The sequence below is a fragment of the Octopus bimaculoides genome, chromosome 3 (genome assembly GCF_001194135.2).
Source record: "Octopus bimaculoides isolate UCB-OBI-ISO-001 chromosome 3, ASM119413v2, whole genome shotgun sequence".
Lineage (NCBI taxonomy): Eukaryota > Metazoa > Mollusca > Cephalopoda > Octopoda > Octopodidae > Octopus > Octopus bimaculoides.
Genome location: NC_068983.1, coordinates 21,517,766 through 21,524,149, shown reverse-complemented (window position 1 = coordinate 21,524,149; position 6,384 = coordinate 21,517,766).

The following is a 6,384-nucleotide window of genomic DNA, read 5'->3' as shown; positions in this document are numbered from 1 at the left end:
TTTGTGTTTTTTTGTGTGTATTTTTAGTTTTACTTTTTGCTGATGGATTTCCTGTTTTTTTTTTGCAATTCTCTTGATATATAAAACGCAAAAAAAAAAAAACGAACGCAACAGCAAATATGAAGAGAAAGAAAGAGAGAAATAAAGAAAAAAAAAACAAAAAAGAAACGTTGATGGAATGAAAATAAAACAAATGAATGAAAATAAAACTTGAAAACCCTGGAAGGAATAAAAATAAAGAATGAAAGAAAATATAAAATGCGAAATTAAAGAAAAGAAACACACAAGAGGAAAGAAATATTGAGACTAAAGGGAATGAGTGAGAGATAAAGAGGAAAAGAAAGAGAGAGAGGGGGGATGGAGAGAGAGATAGAGAGAGAGCGGCAAAGAGCTGGGAGTGGATGATGGGATATATTATAAACAAGTGGTGTTGTGTAAGAGAAAACTTCAGTTGCTTTTTTTTGTATTAATTTTGTATTTAAGATAAGAAACGTTACAGAATTCGCATCATAAACACTTATGAAGAAGCTCCTCGAGCTAAAGTTGAAACGTGTAATATGTGATCGCTTGATATGCAAGAAATAAGAACCAAATCTTTTTCAGATCATATCATACATGTTATAACTGGCGCGCCGTCGGTTACGATGTCGTGGGTTACGACGTCGATCCGATCAACGGAACAGCCTGCTCGTGAAATTAACGCGCATGTGGCTGAGCACTCCACAGGCAGGTGGCGGCGAGCTGGCAGAAACGTTAGCACGCCGAGCGAAATGCTTAACGGTATTTCGTCTGCCGTTACGTTCTGAGTTCAAATTCTGCCGACGTCAACTTTGCCTTTCATCCTTTCGGGGTAGATAAATTAAGTATCAGTTACGCACCGGGGTCGATATTATCGACTTAATCCCTTTGTCTGTTCTTGTTTGTCCCCTTTATGTTTAGCCCCTTGTGGGCAATAAAGAAATAAGAAACGTTAGCACGCCGGGCGAAATACTTAATGGTATTTCGTCTGCCGTTACGTTCTGAGTTCAAATTCTGCCGACGTCAACTTTGCCTTCCATCCTTTCGGGGTCGATTAAATAAGTACCAGTTACGCACTGGGGTCGATATTATCGACTTAATCCGTTTGTCCCCTCTATGTTTAGCAATAAAGAAATAAGAAACGTGTACCTTAACGTATTTCTCAGGGAGATTTAGTGTGATACAAATTGTGACAAAGCTGGCCCTTTGATATACAGGTACTCCTCATTTTTGCCAACTGAGTGGACTGGAGCAATGTGAAATAAAGTGTCTTGCTCAAGGACACAACACGTTGCCCGGAATTGAACTCACAACGTTGCGATCGTGAGTCGAATACCCTAACCACTAAGCTACGCAGCTTCACCATATTATATCAGTTACTAAGAATCGAGGATGGCTTTTACATTTTGTCTTACTTCGCTATGTTTTCACGCGTAGACAGGCACGTTCTCGGCCGAGTATTTTCTTCTGCAGAATTCAGACAAGATGGCAAAGCTCTTTTGTTTGAGTGAAAGTATTACTTGGAGTTTGCACTTAGCTGGTTTGGTTGATGTGTACATATATCTGTTTGCGAATCATGTGTATGTGTGTGCGTGTGGATAAAGCTGCACTCATGAATGTGCTTGTCATGATAGAATAGAAGTGAATCTTTCACTACTGTTTTACGCATGTGAATTCATATGTGTGTATATGTTTGCCCAGATACTTCAAACGAAAAATCTTTGATACGTTTTACAATTTTTACTGTTCATCTAATCGATCTTTCTGGAGATTACAAATGAGTTTGCTTCGTAGTTTTTGGAGAGTTCATGTACTTTTAGTCTTCTACGCAGTCTGTTGTTAGGTAAGTACGTCTACAGATGTTCATCCTTTCCAATTTTCGAAGAAGCATTCACATCCACCAGACATATTCATGACTTTTGCTCTTCGTTCTATACAACTCGATCTGGTCTGTTGTACTTACACCAGTTTGGTGTCTTTACTTGGATGTTCTACCAGTATTCTTTATTTTTTAAATTGCGAATACTTTTTGGTTAGGGTGTGCCATTGGTATGGCCATCTGGAAAACCTTTCTAGCATATAAAAGCAGGCGGTTTTAGTGACACTGTTGTATCTCAAGAGAAGATAGTATTCTACAGACATTTTTGAACAGCTACTAATGATATGAGTGATATCTTCCACCTTTGTATGGCATAATCGACACTTTGTATCACCAGGCGAGGCCGCTATTTCTATCAATGCAGTTGGTATTCTATAGCTTGCGGTATATGTACACACGCATAGCCTTCTGTTGGTATGGTAAGTATTTCTCTTTCATTTCTGTTTAAAAAGATCAGTACATCCACACTCGGCTCACTTGCAAAAGCTGTAAACTCGGAATACTTTTGTTATGATATTATTACCTTCACTGTTGAGTATAAATGTGATGTACTCTTTCTTTTATTACTGAACAGTAAGTGTTGTCCAAGTGACTGATCTTCCTGACTCTTCCTCCATCCATCGTTTAACATAAATTCTGTCAGTGTCATTGTTGATGTGGAAGTCATTGGTTAATATCTCCCACCTTCTTAGGTGACCAAGTTGCAGATTTCTTTAAGTGTCCAGTTTAATATCCGAAATGTTGGCAGTAGTCCTGGCACTACGAATGTATTGTAAGATATAGTTTTATTCTTTTCTACTTTAGGCACAAGGCCCGAAATTTTGGGGGAGGGGGCCAGTCGATTAGATTGACCCCAGTACGCAACTGGTACTTAATTTATCGACCCAGAAAGGATGAAAGAAAAAGTCGACCTCGGCGGAATTTGAACTCAGAAGTAAAACCAGACGAAATACCGCTAAGCATTTCGCCCGGTGTGCCAACGTTTCTTATTTCTTTATTGCCCACTGGGGGCTAAACATAGAGGGGACAAACAAGGACAGACAAAGGCATTAAGTCGATTACATCGACCCCAGCGCGTAACTGATACTTATTTAATCGACCCCGAAAGGATGACAGGCTAAGTCGACCTCGGCAGAATTTAAACTCAGAACGTAGCAGCAGACGAAATACCTATTTCTTTACTACTCACAAGGGCCTATAGACAGATGGGACAAACAAGGACAGACAAAGGCATTAAGTCGATTACATCGACCCCAGTGCGTAACTGATACTTATTTAATCGACCCCGAAAGGATGACAGGCTAAGTCGACCTCGGCAGAATTTAAACTCAGAACGTAGCGGCAGACGAAATACCGCTAAGCATTTCGCCCGGCGTGCTAACGTTTCTGCCAGCTCACTGCTTTAAGATATAGTGTTATTGAATGCAGACTGCTCTGATTCCCATATCTTCTGAAGTCTGCTGAAATATTCTTTTGTGACCCTAGCTTTACATACAGCACCAACATCTACAATAATCTCGTCAATTCCAAAGTATTTGTAACATATCTCAGTAGAGATAAGGGAGATAGACAAGCCATTCATATCCATATTCGTTACCTAGTCGGTGATCTTTAACAATTTGACTACCAAATGTGAACAATTATCCTGACCCTTTCCTGTGTCACATGACAACGTTATGATCAGTTCTACGTGCTTCTTGGCGTCATGAATATTAATCGAGTACAATTTAAGGTCATTAACTAAAAAAAGTGTAGCAGAAATTAATTTTTCTATCATTTGCTACTTCTATCACATGACATTTGTATTTCCTTAACAGGGATGAGTATTAATCGAGTACAGTTTAAGGTCATTAACTAAAAAAGTATGGCAGAAATTAATTTTTCTATCATTTGCAGCTCCTATCACATGACCTTTGTATTTCCTTAACAGGGATGATAAGGGATTCAATTCTAGTACAAAAGGTATTACAGATAAGCTGCCATTATGGAATATTCTTGTTGATAACCTATGTACGTTAGTGGCTATAGAAGCAGCTTCGGTTCTTATCAATGGCTCTGTGGAGCACTTGGTTGTTAGCCTCCGAATGGCATTGACTATAACAGCTGGAAATTTAGCATGGTGTTGTGATTCCATAATCCATGAGTGAAGAGACAATCAATGCTTCTATTTGGTTTAGCCATACTACCAAGTTTCGACAGTGCTGTTTCGTTTCCTTCATGACAGCTTTGTTGATGAGAAGTTGTTCAACACAGCCTCAGACTCCGTTCTGTGCTCCTGCCTTCTCTTCAGTCATCACATTGTACACTTCGCAGTTATCCCGAAGGAATGTTTTCAAGCAGCCTGAGTATAATTTGTACATCGCATTCAATCTCACCATGAGCCTGTAGTCTTGACTGTATACGTTCCTTGGTTTTTAACAACGAGTGGTGTATATTTATATGAGAACCAGCCTGGCGCAATAACCTCGGCATTCATTGCTCTTTTAAGAACATCTATATAGAAGTTCCTTTTGTATTATTTTATTTAAGATACGAGATTCTTACATTCTCTCGATTTCCTGTAATTCAGATCACCACATGGTTCTTGCTTCCGACTCCGAGAATGACGAGGGAGAAGTACTGGAACAGGTATTGTGACACACGGCAAAAAAAAAAAAAATAAAATAAAAAATAAAAAATAAAAAAGCACACATAGCAAAAAAAAAAAAAGAATAAAAAGAAGCGTTTTCGGATTTATTCAAAATAGATAACCAATATTTTTACAAGGCTTCTATCAATAACAAAAGTTTTAGAGATTATTATGCTAACGTGACAGACTTCAACACTATGTTATATTATGTAATGTATGTCTCATCTATTTTTTAATCATCATCAGTCTTCCACTGAGGAGGGAGCCGGTTTCCAACAAAGATACGTGTATGTATGTACGTACGTACGCATGTATGTATGTATATATGTATGTATGCATGCACGTACGTACGTATGTATACATATATATATATATATATATATATTTATATATATATATATACATATACATTTATATATATATATATATATACATTTACATACATACAAAAATATATACATACCAATCGAAGATCAAGGACTCAAAATCAGATGATGCGTATAACTGTTGGGAATTCCCTGACCATAAACGAGATGTAGAACGTTGAAAACATGAAATCCATAACACTCTTTCTCTCTCTCCCCCACATCTCTCTCTCTCACACATACACACACACATGTAAATGGATATGTATGCATGTATGTATCTATCTATACAGATATATGGACACACAAACATATATAAATACATGTATATATACATACATATATATATATATATATATATATATATATACATATACATGTGTTCCTATACATACATATATACATACATAGCTATATCTATATCTATCTATCTATCTATCTATCTCTATATATATATATATGCGTGTGTTTGTACGCGGGCAAGTATTTAACATTAGAAGAACGTACAGGAACGCTTCGCAGGTCGTTGGGTCAAGATCAAGAGCTTCCTGTATAAGAAGCTAAAGAGTTTTTCAAGAGAAATTCAATTTGTAAGACCTCACCCACCTATAGGTTATAGAGTACAGCGGAAATTAAGTCAGTGAGTAAACGATGTGTGAAATGACTTTGCCGTGGATTAATCTTGTTTCACTCACGGGCGGTTTCTATCCAATCTTTACATGTACGCTATGTATGCCTTCATGTACATAAACAGAAAAATCCTTATAAAATACACAAATACACAAACAGCACCTAACCCCATCACACTGATATACGTCCACTTTATTAGAAACCACCTCTTTCTTCAGAGGAAGAATTCAAATGATTAAATACCTACCTACCTACCTACATCCATACATATATACATACATACATACATCCATACATACATGTGTACACACACACACGCGCACACACAGACACTCACACACACATTGTGTATCTATCTATCTATCTATCTATCTATCTATATATATATATATATATATATATATATATATATATATATATATATATATATATATATATATATCTATATATATATATATTCTTTTACTTGTTTTCAGTCATTTGACAGTGACCATGCTGGAGCATCACCTTTAGTCTAAAATAAATCGACCCAGGACTTATTCTTTGTAAGCCTAGTATTTAGTCTATCGTTCTCTTTTGCTGAACCGCTATGTTACGGGGTCGTAATCGCGACAACATCGGTTGTAAAGCAATGGAAGGGGAACAAACACAGACACACAAATATATACAGATACATACATATATACGACGGGCTTCTTTCCGTCTCCGTATACCATATCCACTCACAAGGGTTTGGTCGGCCTAGGCTACAGTAGAAGACACTTGCCCAAGGAGCCACGCAGTGGGACTGAACCCAGAACGATGTGGTTGGGAAGCAAGCTTCTTATCACGCAGCCACTCCTGCATATATATATATATATATA